The sequence below is a fragment of the Onychomys torridus genome, chromosome 19 (assembly GCF_903995425.1).
Source record: "Onychomys torridus chromosome 19, mOncTor1.1, whole genome shotgun sequence".
Classification (NCBI taxonomy): Eukaryota; Metazoa; Chordata; class Mammalia; order Rodentia; family Cricetidae; genus Onychomys; species Onychomys torridus.
Genome location: NC_050461.1, coordinates 53,682,150 through 53,693,391, shown reverse-complemented (window position 1 = coordinate 53,693,391; position 11,242 = coordinate 53,682,150).

The following is an 11,242-nucleotide window of genomic DNA, read 5'->3' as shown; positions in this document are numbered from 1 at the left end:
CTGGGGGCAGGTGCTGATGCAGAGGCCATGGAAGGGTGCTGCTTATTGGCTTGCTCCCCTGGCTTGCTCAGCCTGCTTTCTTATAGAACCCAGGACCACCAGCCTAGGGATTGCACCACCCACAATGGGCTGGGCCTTCCCCATTGATCACTAATTGAGAAAATGCCTTACAGCTGGATGCCATGGACACATTTCCTCATCTGAGGCTCCTTCCTCTCTGATGACTCTGGCTGTATCAAGTTGACACACACAACCAGCCAGTTCAGTTGGGTTTAAGCCAGAGGGTACTTAAGGTCTTCAGCCTCCATTCTTTCAAGGTCCTGCAAAATTTTGTTCTTGGATGCTGTCTCAGAGCACTGTATGTGCTCAGAGTAAACACATAGACCCCTACAAGATAGGTTTCCTTACAGCATCTTTGGATAAAGAGAAGAGCCTCCACTCACTAGTCACAGACAACACCTGACAATGCTTGGGGGATCCGAGTCTTGCTAAGGGGGACAGGCGCTGAGTCCCATGTCTGGAAGCAGCAGTTGGATAATGTTAGTGTTACTTGGCGTCTTGGACACCACTGGACTTCTCAATTCCCTTCGTCCCTGCTGCGGTGTTAGCTTACCAGCTGTGCCTGCTTGTAAGAATCCCAGACCAAAGTGCTTATTGACCATTGACATTCCCTCCCAGGAGGGGACAGTCACTGGCTCTCCCCTGAGAATCCAGGCACTCCTCCCAGCCACCTGCATGCAATCCTCTTTTAATTGCAAGTGATCCCAGGGGTTGACAGAGCTTTTGGAATTGGGAAGGGGCTCCATCTGCGCAGCTGCGGGGAAGCCATCATCCATGCTTGGTGAGGAATTCTCATGTGGCTGCAGTAGTCCTAAAAAACATGGCACTTTAAAGAACCCCAGGAGATGCTGTTCAGCTTGGTGAACCCACCTTGACAGTCCCCCAAGAAGGATGGAGCTATCCCTACTTTGGATGCAGCATTTTCTATATTCATGAGATTCCTATAAAAATGGTAACTCTTAAAATATGAAGTGGGACATACATGACAGTCAACTAAAAACAAACACACAAGCTCTGCCCTTCTCCCCCCTGCCAGCATCCAGGACATCTCAGCCAATGAAAACCAAGTGTCTCAAAACCAGATGAAGGTTTGCTGCCTCTACCCAGAGCCTGCCTCTGCCTCCCACTTGGCTTCTCTCCCACAGCACTACAAGTCTTTTCCACCAAAAGATGTGGTAGGCAGGGTGAAATGTCACAGTGCTCAGCCGACCCATGCATGCCCAGCGCCTGCACATGCTAGACCTTCACAGACTCCTCTGCAGGCGCCTGGGTCTTATTTCCTGTCACTCGTGTGCGTGTGGGTGTCTTCCAGCCCCTAGGTATTTCCCCTGAGCCAGCTCACCCCATGGCGAAGAGGGTCTGCAAATAGAATATTCCATCTGGCCTCAACACCAGTGGGAGGCTTACTAGATGATAATGTGCAGAGAACAACAGCTGGTGTCTCAGACATGACAGATTCAGTGTGCCGTCCAGGCGGGAGGTTAGCCCTGCCCTTTATTCATCCTGCTGAGTTTCTCTGAGCTTCTTGGCTGTCTCTAAGCAAAGTTAAAGATGCCTGTCCAATTTGAGAGAAAGTTGAAAACTAAAATCAGGTAAGGCACAAGGGCAAATGTGCTTTGAACTCTGAACCTTCTAAAAAAAAAACCCATGCTGCATCATTATTATTATTATTATTATTATTATTATTATTATTATAGAAAATCACATTACAGAATAGGCAGCATCTTAGGGCAGGGGAGGGAACAGTAGTCTATTTTAATACAAGATCACCATATCAACAGAGGACAAATATTCAAGCTAGACATCCCGTCAAGAGTGTCTGGTGTTGTTTATGTAACATAGACAGTAACACAGAGGGCTAAGCGTGTTCGCCTTCCTGGTCGCCAGATTATACTGCTGTGACAAATACCCAAGGGAAACCACTGTACAGAAGCAAAGATTTCTTTTGGCTCCCTATAGCTGGAGACCTTCTCTCCAGCCCCCACCAAGCCCTGTCAGTCCGACAGCCCATTTATAAAATAAACACACAGACGTTTATATTATTTAAACTGTTTGGCCATTAGCTTAGGCCTACCATTGTCTAGTTCTTACTTTTATATTTAGCCCATTTTTATTAATTTATATTTTGTCACGGTGCTTTATATCTCGCTTGTCATGGCGGCGGCTAGTTGGTCTTTTCTCTGCCTCCCTCTTCTCCTTCCCAGAATTTTGTTTTCTGTTTGTCCCACCTATACTTCCTGCCTGGCTACTGGCCAATCAGTATTTTATTTTAACCAATCAGAACAACACATTTGACATACTTGAACATCCCACAGCAGCTCCCAGTTCCAGAAATTTCAGTCTATGGTCAGCAGGATCCATTGCTCTCAGGCCTGTGGTGAGGCAAGAGCATCACAACCAAGGAGAAAGAGATGCTGTCCTCATGGTAGCCAGTAAGGGGAGAAGGACAGTGGACAGAGAAAAGATGCTCCTCAAAGACACACCCCCAAGGGCGTCTGTCCTCAAGGCCTCACCTCCCACTGCCTCTCAATAATGTCATGAAGTTATAAGCCCACTGAGGAAGTCAGAGTCCGCATGGTGACTGGATCCACCAGCTAGTGACCAAGCAAGCCCTCAATACATGAGCCTTTGGGGGGACACTTTATATTGAAGTTATGGCATCCATTAAAGAATTTCAGAACAGAGGCTGGAGAGATGGCTCAGAGGTTTAGAGCACTGGCTCTTCTTCCTGAGGTCCTGAGTTCAATTCCCAGCAACCACATGGTGGCTCACAACCATCAATAATGAGATCTGGTGCCCTCTTCTGGCCTACAGGTCTACACGCAGGCAGAACATTGTATATATAATAATTTTTTTTAAAAAAAGAATTTCAGAACGGAAAGAATAAGACCTTCCACCTTCCGTATACTGTGGGGTGAAAGTTACATCCTTTCAGTTTGAAATCTGGTTCTCTGGCTGGGGGCACAGCGGGTATTCAGCAAACATTCCCATCTGTCCAAGAGTGTTCTTTAAGGCTGTGGTGATAAAAGTGAGCCCAGGCTGGCCACGGAGGACAGCAGTTGCTCACTGGGTTGCTCTAGGGCAGGACCTGGGTGGGTTCCTGCCATTCTCTTGGCTTCCCCCACCAGCTGTTCTCCCCATCCTCACACAGTTTGCTCGCTTGGCGGCAAGCTGACCGGGACAGAAGGGAAGAATGGCCGTGGAAGTGGATGAGACCACTTGCATGTCTGACAGAAGAGAAGAAGGCAGACAAGCGGGGCCATGAGGTAACAGGTTCGCAAACAGTCTGGAAATAGAGGTGGGACATGTGAAGGAAAAGCCCTGGCAGATTCTGGCTCCAGACCTTCCTTCCACTTGATAGCTGTATTTTGAAGACTGAAGAACGACAGTGAAGGTCTCAGATCCGGGCGCACACCAAGCAGCTTACAGGAAATTTAGCCCTCTGAGGGCTGAGCAAAGTTGACCCTTAGATTGAGGTAGAGCTTGAAAAGGAATGAGGCTTGGGTACCCCCAGATATGAGAGAGGCTGATGCCGGAGCATCAGAAGCTCATGGACTGACTAGGGTGGGTTCAAAGCCACCCTGAGCACTTAGACGGATCCTGTCTCAAAATAAAAAGTAACACGGAGGGCTGGAGTGTAGCTCAGTGGTAGAGCTCTTATCTAGCATGTGTGAGGTTCAAGACCTGAGTGTGCATACACACACACACACACACACACACACACACACACCATTTGCAAATGGGTAGTAAGGAGAGAAAGATCCAGCAAAGTTCAGAGGCTCTGGACCTATTTCATGTAGGATGAAGTTTGCATAGAAACTTGAGGGGAAAATGCAGTAAAGTAATAGGAGCTTTGGAGAGCTGAGGGCACCATGCTTTCCACAGAGGGTCTCCATGTGCAGGGAACCCCAAACCTTGCAGAACACTAGAGCCATGCCTGTGTGACCTCCTGCCCTCACCCCTAAGGAGGAAGAGCTTTCCATTCAGTCTTCAGACAACCAAAGTCAGTTTTAATTGAGCCTCTTTGTTTTTGTGAAGACACCAGGCCCTCAGAACCTGGCATACCGAATCACTGTAACTTTCTCCACGCCAAGCCTGCAGTGAGATGAGGGCAGTCCAGATGCCCGGGGTACCTCCCTGGTGGCCTCTGCTCCCCTGCACCCCTGCATCCCTGCCACAGGCACCTCTTACACCACCTTTCCCTCTCCAGTGCTTTCCCAAAGTTTACCCAGACCAAATCATTCCCCAGGTCTTGGGAGAGTGAAAAACAGCCAGCCTGCCCCCCTGTTGGCTGGAAATTTGTCACCAGCGGAGAGGCCACGGGCAGAGCTGTTTCCGTAGAGCAGGTATTTGCTACGTCACGCGTTTCCTACTTCAATGACTTTTAAAATTTCCCCTCCGGTGAGAGCACCGGGCCTTTGTTGTGAAACACAGTTAACACACGGTGCTGGGTTTGGGGTTTTTCTTTTTTCTTTTGGTGACATCACTCACTCTTAAGTCTCTGTGTGTGTCAGAAAAGTAAATCCCCCGTGTGAGCATACAGCTCTGCTGGGATTTCAGAGGAATGAAGGGAAAGGGGTAGAGGAGGATTTGAAGGACAGGGAAGAAATGAGAGGGGCCAGAGGAGAGGCAGGGGGGCACCTTCCCAGCTCTTCAGCAAGTACCTGCTGGCAGAGCAAAGCCCTAAGGGAGGAAGTGCGTCTCATTTCATTCTTCCTTTTCCTCCTGCTCCCCTGGGCGTGGTTTTCCGGGTGTACGTACTCCGTCCAGTCAGACGGATACGACTCTGGCAAGTGTACATCTGTCACCCTCAGTTTGGTTTATAGCCTTCCCTAGGAACACTCAGCCATTTTACCAACATTGCCAGCAGCAGCCCACGTCAGCTGAATGTTTCCATACTCTTTATAATCACAGGAGGCTGGGGTGAGCTGGACCAGAAGGTGGAGCTGGCCCCACCTCCAACACTATGTTTAAGCAGGTATTTAAGGTGGCGCCGTTGGCACTGGGTGGCGTGTCAGCTTGCTGGCTTTGCAAACCACGGACAAGAACACTGGGCCCAAATTCCTACTTGTGCGTTTGGATACAGGGTGACTTGTAGCAGCTCCCACAGTCTGTTATACAGGCTCTGAGGGGTGTAACAAAAAGACCAAGTATTCCTCCCTAGTGAAGAGTTATTTAGCCCTCAGATACAAAAACAAAAACAAACAAACAAAAAAAACCCCACTCATCTCCCCCAGATGAATTCTGGAAAAGCAGAAGAGCACTGGAGTGAGAGCAGGTGTCTTGCCCCCATGTTCCATGCTTTGAGTCCAGACTTAGCCAGTAAAGGCTAACTCTATACGGATGTGCCGTCAGCACCTTCCCCTTCGTTTTCAGCTAAAACTTTATGATGCAAGCTGAGCATGCTAGGAAGCGTTCCCTCAATCTCATCTCTCAAAATGTGCTCTGGATTAAGCACGCCCCAAAGTGTGTCCACTGTCTTCTTAAATCATGACCTTAAACTGGGCATGCTCAAGAACGTTCTCCTTAACTGAGCAGGCTCAGGAATGGACCAACCCCAGTGAGAGAGTATGTAAAGGCTCCTTGGATAAAAGTCCCCCGCTTCCTTTTTTGGAGGGTGCCATGGCTGGGAATAACTGTCCTGCTCTTGCCTGCTGTGTCAAATGAATCTCCCCCACTCTTCAGGCGCTGGCTGTGTTTATTTGGACTTTACACTCACCACTATCCCCAGCTACATCTGTCCTATCTCCTCCTTGGTGGCTCAGTCACCTTCAGCAAGTGCTGAAAGCCCCAGTCACAGCCCGCCCAGGCTTTCCTCTGGGCTGTGTCATTTATGGACAGCACTGGGTGCTGAGGCAGTGGGAGGTGTCTGGTGGGTGGAAAGGCCAGAGAACAGGGTTTCAGAGAGAGCGGTAAGCTGTGTGTGTATGGGGGGGGGGGCTAATGCAAAGACTCACGATGGATGAGATTATCAGTGTTTGCTTTTTAAACAATAGAAATGTCCTTAGGATCCAACACACCAGTATTTGGATGTTACATTTGAATGGAACAGAAGTTTTTCTGTGTGAAAGATTTGCCTCTGTTTTGCCATCTTTAGGATGGAAGAACTTCTGGAAAATAAGACAGTGGGTAGCCAGCCATCTCCATTCCCCCTTCTTACACACACACACACACACACACACACACACACACACTCACTCACTCACTCACACATCTCTATTCCATTTTTTAAAAAATCCATGTGTGCAAGCCCCACTCCAAGAAACTCTAACACAGACTTGAGGCACACTTTGACCTGTTCCCCAGCACATGCTTTGCTCAGTTTTGAAGTCGGCACTGGGAGAAACCAGTGTGTGGTCCAGCCTCTGGGACAGCAAGCGAAGCCATTTAGGGAGTATAGTACCTGCCCACCTCACCTCCTGCCTCCTTTCCTCTCCTCTCTTCCTCCCTGACCACCTACAGGCCTGAAGGAAATGAAAATCAGCCTTATAACTGAGCCACCTCTCCCAGGATTCCGTCTACCTTTCAGATTAAGAGCATAGCCTTAGGCGATGTATGCTTAACCTCCCAAAAATCCCACACTAGAAGGCAAGCAGGGGGCTATAAATGCAGCCAGGGGCCCACTCCCAGAGGCTTGTGGGAGTGGAGCTCTAGGGTCACAGTCAACACCAAATGGAGCCCAGAGCTGGGGAGAACCATTTTGTACAGATGATGTTGGGGGGGGGGGGGAGCTGAAACTATAAAACTTCTTATAGAAGGAAGAGTATTTACATATTTTATACTTTCCTTCAATTTCCCTTGAAAAGCTCTAATTTAAGCTCAGTGGGAAATGTGCCACAGTTTAAAGACTTCTCACACCTACCCACCAGGATTATTTTTTTTTTAAAGATACTTAGAGATTTCAAAGAATTCAGAACCTATCTGGCCCCCTCTCCCGTATCCCAGCCAGGATGTGTTGTTTTCAGAGTGCTGAGAAAGCCCCGGGGAGACAAGCAGCTGCTGGGGAAATCCTGCCCCTGTGAAAGTGACTGGGCCCCTAGGCTGCCTGCCGAAGCTCCACAGAGCGCTGGGCAGCTTGTGATTGGAGTGCGCTTGGCTTCGTGCTCATCACCAACATGGCAACACTCACGAACAGCTGCTCTTGTGCACCTGAAGTCAAGGGGAGAGGAAGGGTGGAGGGCAGGGTGGAGGGGAGGAAAGCCTCAATGTGGAAATGGACAGCCAGCTGTCAGTGATAGACCAGGGAGGCTTCCCCAGACCTAGCCATGCAGCACTGCAGTGTGCCAGCATTACCTGGAGGACTGTGTTGGTGTGGGTGTGTGTGTGTGTGTGTGTGTGTGTGTGTGTGTGTGTGTGTGTGTGTGCTGGGATTCATGTAAGTGTGCGCATGTGCATGTGGAGATCAGAGGGTAACTAGTTTCGGTCCTCACCTTCTACCTTGTTTGGGGCATGGTCTCTAGTCTTAAGCCATTGCTTAAGACAAACGTGCTGGCCCGGGAGCTTCCATAGACCCCAAGATCCTGCTTACCATTTCCCCCATAGAAGTGCCTTACCTACAGAGCCATCTCCCCAAACCCCTTACTCCAAGTGTGTGTGTGTGTGTGTGTGTGTGTGTGTGTGTGTTGTCAAGCTACTATGTGTTTACAAAATTTATCCAGTTTATCCAATCTTAATGTAAAGTGGAATTTTATACTGTTCCTTCTTGCCACTGGGGCTGCCAGGGACGTGGAAACTTTTCCTCCTGTAGCCAGATCTTCCCTACAGGATGAGTAAGTCAGAGCAGTGAGTCAAAGCTCTACATACTGTCAGTGATGTTCCATATGTTGTCAGTGGTGCTCCATATACTATCAGTGGTGCTCCACATGCTGTCAGTGATGCTCCACATGCTGTCAGTGATCCTCCACATGCTGTCAGTGGTGCTCCACATGCTGTCAGTGATGCTCCACATGCTGTCAGTGGTGCTCCACATGCTGTCAGTGATGCTCCATATGCTGTCAGTGGTGCTCCATATACTATCAGTGATGCTCCACATACTGTCAGTGATGCTCCACATGCTGTCAGTGGTGCTCCACATGCTGTCAGTGGTGCTCCATATACTGTCAGTGGTGCTCCATATGCTGTCAGTGGTGCTCCACAGACTGTCAGTGGTGCTCCATATGTTGTCAGTGGTGCTCCATATGCTGTCAGTGATGCTCCAAATGCTGTCAGTGGTGCTCCATATGCTGTCAGTCATTAGTGTTCCATAGACTGTCAGTGGTACTCTGTATAATGTCAGTGGTGCTCCAAGGGTCTCCAGCTCCTCATCTGTGACCTGGATAAAGCTGGGACTTCTTAAGAGGGTTTGGAGCGAGGGTTGACAGAATCATTACACAGTGCTTGGAGTGGCGCTCCATGTAGGGTTTCTTTTGCTATGGGATGGAGACGAGTTCTGTTGTGCTTTCCAGGAAGGCTCAGGAACCTGTGTGTCATAACACAAAAAGGCCAGGGAGGAGAAAGTTCAGTCTCCTCTGCTAGCCTGAATTTAAAGTTATTAGCTCATCACAACTGTCTGTTCCACCCTGCCTGAGTCAGAGACCAAGCTCATGATGCGTCTATAAAACAATAGAAATCTTGAAGTCTACCAGCCTTGACAGACAAGAGACGGCATGAGCCTGACTCCAGACAGACAGACTGACAGACAGACAAACAGACAGGGTATGTGTTTGTCCAAACAGCTAGGTGTTTGGGAAATGTAACCATTTCATCTAATTTTAATTAAAATTGAATTTTCTATTACATATTTTCAAGATATACATGGAAATATTCAGATTTGTAGTCCATGAGTAAAAGCTATTCTCAGGAAGTTTTACTGTGTGTTTATGGGCTTACAGATGCAATTCTTTTAAACGATATGGAAAAGGACACATGGGGCTATTTTTAGATCTGTGTAAAAAAATTCTAAAATAGCCTCTGAAATTCATTGACAGGACTGCCACACCCTTTGCCTCCATGGCCAAAGGGAAATGTTTCAGTTGCTTTTTACTATAAATAATGCGAGGTACAAAGAAGCGTGTTGTAACTTTGCCTCAATGGTTTCGAAACATCCCTTTAACCTTGAGGCCATAGCCATTCACATTAATGAAAAGCATCCTGAGGACCCACAGAAAATTCAAAATTCTCAAGGCCTGTGGTGAGCTGAAGATGGGGGGGGGCCTGTGTTTCAGAAACCAATAGAAATCCCCAAACACCAAGAAAAGAATATTAACCCCAGAACAAAGGCGTCTGAACCCAGGGTTGTGGACATATGTGGACCCAGGTGTGATGCTGACCCCAGCTGAGCCTGGTATGGCTTTACCATATTTTAATCACCAAACCCATTTAAGAAACTTCCATGCTTTAGGCCTTTATTTAACAACATTAATTTTAATTCTGGAAAAAATGCCAAAATTCATGTTTTAGAATAAAGTGGTCATGATATCAACATGCTTCTTTAAATACATCTCATGGGAGTGCACAGCTCACATTTTGTGTGAATTTAAATAGATGTTGTCAGGCTGGTGTGAATTTGATGTAGCCAGGCATCTTCCACCAGTTGACCCAACCTGCCTTTTTCATTTTACAAAGGCTGTCAGCTCAAACAACAAGAATCTGAACAATTACCATCACTTGCTGCTATTGCCTAAAATACCAGATGCCTGCTTATTCCCCACTTTAGGAGAATTCACACACACACACACACACACACACACACACACACACACACACACATGCAGACTTACTCGAAGTGTTCCAAAAGGAATCTCGGGGCTTCCCAGAAAGTATACCGGAGTAATATCACAACTTAAAATGTTTCTACTTTGTATGAGGCTCTGTTCAAAGCCCTTTACTTCCTCCAGCTCTGGTGAAAGTTCTCACCAGGTCAGAAGTGAGATGCCACCCCTCTGCTGCTAATCCTACAGATATGAGGAGAAAGACCAAGTCTAATCATCATGGGCAAATTCATTAAAGCAGACATTTTTTAAATTCATGTACATGAGCTGTCTCTCCCTAAAGTCAAGGTTTAAGAGATCAGCATTGGCTAGGTGGGGAGATAATAGTTTTTATAGGTCAGGAGTATCAGGTTTCCAAATGGGGGATTTGGCAGGCGAACAGGCAGAGTTACAGGAGCAGAGCATAAGCATAATAAGTTGGTCATAACAACCTCCTGAAACAGACTTGGTTGCAAGGTGGTCATAACAACAGGTAGTCATAAAACCTTTTGAAACAAAGCCTTGGTTGCCATGTCCTGGAACAGGCGGAATAGAACCATTTGTAGTTAAGGTTATAGGTGGGGCATAGTCCAATCTTTGAGAAACAGAGATTTAATCACAAACAGGAATGACCATAGTTTGTCTTTACTATATGATGTCTTTATCTAAGATGGAGGCAGGCTGGTTTATCATCTGCCACAGTCCAATCTTAGAAGCAAGTCAACCAGTTGCATCCACACTAAAGGGAAAGAAACTAAGATTCCACTTTCAAGAGAAACCAGCAGGGTGGGTGTGGAAAGGAAAGAAAAGGAGACCAGGGCTGAGGCCCAGGATGCCTCAACACTCACCTCTCCAATGCCATTGAGTTGGTAGCCTAAGTTGGGCAAACTCATGGGATAGTGAAGAGGCAGGAACTTGTATCTGCGTTGTTCTGGTGTGAAGGACACAGGAAGGCTTCAGCATGAACTCTCTGGGTGATGGTGCTGGTCATGCAATCAACTGTTTATTCATTTGTTCAAGGGGTGTTTGGTGGGCATCTGTCTACCAGGCACTAATCTGAGTTCTTGTGATGAGGAGAAGAATCCCGTTCTTACAGCACTTATCTTGTAGCGCGGAGAAATGATAAGCATGATAAATCATTTAGCATGTCAGAAATTGTTATATGCTATGCAGCAGGAAAGGAAGTTGGGCAAGAGAAACCGGTGGTTGCTGACAAAGGGGGGTCTGCTGCAATCTTAAGCAGAACCGACACCAAGGGCAGAGGCCCAAAGTGTGGGGTGTGTCTGGAATGTTGTGGGAGCAGCAAACAAGTAGTGGGTCAGAAAGAGAGGAAATAAGGGCCAAAAGGTGGGAGATGAGGCCAGCAGGGACAAGATGTCAGAGCAAACCCGGCCTCCTTCTGCCTGTCCGTTATGTTGAGTGAGGCGGGAAGCCACCAAAAAGGATACAGAGAC